Source organism: Hipposideros armiger, unplaced genomic scaffold (assembly GCF_001890085.2).
Source record: "Hipposideros armiger isolate ML-2016 unplaced genomic scaffold, ASM189008v1 scaffold_372, whole genome shotgun sequence".
Classification (NCBI taxonomy): domain Eukaryota; kingdom Metazoa; phylum Chordata; class Mammalia; order Chiroptera; family Hipposideridae; genus Hipposideros; species Hipposideros armiger.
In genome coordinates, this window is record NW_017731722.1 from 1,301,832 (window position 1) to 1,303,212 (window position 1,381).

Here is a 1,381-nt window from a genome sequence, read left to right on the forward strand (position 1 = left end):
TCTCCTTCCCCCAATTCCCCAATAAAAATCTTTAAAAAAAAAAAGAATCACTTTGACCATCTGTACTGAATACCAGTGAGTTCACCTGGAATAAATGCTGAAGAAAGACAGCTGCCAGTAGATTTCCTCAAAGACTTAAGGTAGCAAGGAAAGCCCCCGAAGAACCATTAGAGTGGGTGTAACTCTGCAAGCCCAAGGAATTTTTCTTTATGTCACATGGTTCAAGAGGCCCATGTACTCCTGGCGGAAGAAGGAACAGAATTAGGGGCCAAACCATCCTTGTGCTGGGCTCTCACAGCAGATAATTGTAGTCCAGACTTAGTAAACTGGCATCTCTGCGCACACACTCCAATTTTTAACATAATCTTTTTAATTTTTTCAAACTGACCATGAGCATTGGTTGACTTGACTGATTGCATTTTTTAGAGTCTGCCTTATTGAAGTATAATTTACAGACAGTAAAATTCACCCTTTTCTGACAAACCCACACAATTGTGTAACCATCACTATAAGACAGAACATTTCAACCAGAGTCCTCACAAAAAGGACAGTATACAAACATGATGGATATTCTCTGCAACATTCTTATAGTAAATACAACAAACAGTTCCATGTGGCTTCCTATGTAGACAGGGCTCTATTTAAAGTAAATTGGATCATTTCACTCCCTGCTTAACATCTTCAAATGCTCGTGATGCTCTGGATTAGCAGTTCTTACCTGGAGAATATGGACAGAATTCTGGAAGTTCACGAATTTGGATGGCAATAATTAGAATTTTATTTCCACAGACTTCTAGCTGAAACAGAATTTCCTTCAATTAGGTATAAGGGCAACAAACCATAACCTACATCACATTTTTGTCACATTACAGTTGTTATAGTTATCTTAAAATATCGCTTATGCTAAGTACAATTTTGAAATTGCTTTCATCAGATCCATGTCTAGATCTCATTTGATACCATTCATTAATAAAGAAGCACTTATATTCCCATATTACAAAGTTGGTTTTAATATTTTAACATCTGCATTTCAGTGTATTTGGTTTCCCTTTTAATCTTAGGTATTTTATTTTATTTGACTAAAAACATTATTCTTGGAAGGAGTTCATAGGTTTCATCCAATTGCCAAAAGGGTCCATGGCACAAAAAATAGTTAAGAATCCCAGTTCTGGATGAAGACCGTAATTTTTATTTTATTTTATTTTTATTTATTTTATTTTTTTAAAATTTATTTTAGCTGAGCCATCCTGCCACCTGTTGGTAGCTCAGCGGCAGCTCAGCTCGGGCTGAGAATCGAACCAGCAACCCTGTTGCTCAGAGCTTGCACTCTTGAGTGAGCTCTTAACCAACTGAAGACTGTAATTTTTAACAGATCTTTCCA

The 1,381-nt window shown here is 36.5% G+C and overlaps 1 protein-coding gene and 1 long non-coding RNA gene across 2 annotated transcripts in view; one reads left to right on the plus strand and one right to left on the minus strand.

The window, feature by feature from the left end:
- STAT1 (signal transducer and activator of transcription 1) overlaps positions 1-1,381 on the plus strand; it is a 172,704-nt gene that overhangs the window by 110,026 nt on the left and 61,297 nt on the right. The gene's annotated exons all lie outside the window — the stretch shown is intronic.
- The window catches only part of LOC109393281 (uncharacterized), an 8,969-nt gene continuing 8,187 nt past the window's right edge, over positions 600-1,381 (minus strand). The window contains exon 3 of the long non-coding RNA XR_002126221.1: positions 600-797. This is a non-coding gene — a long non-coding RNA (uncharacterized LOC109393281). The remainder of the gene's footprint in view (positions 798-1,381) is intronic.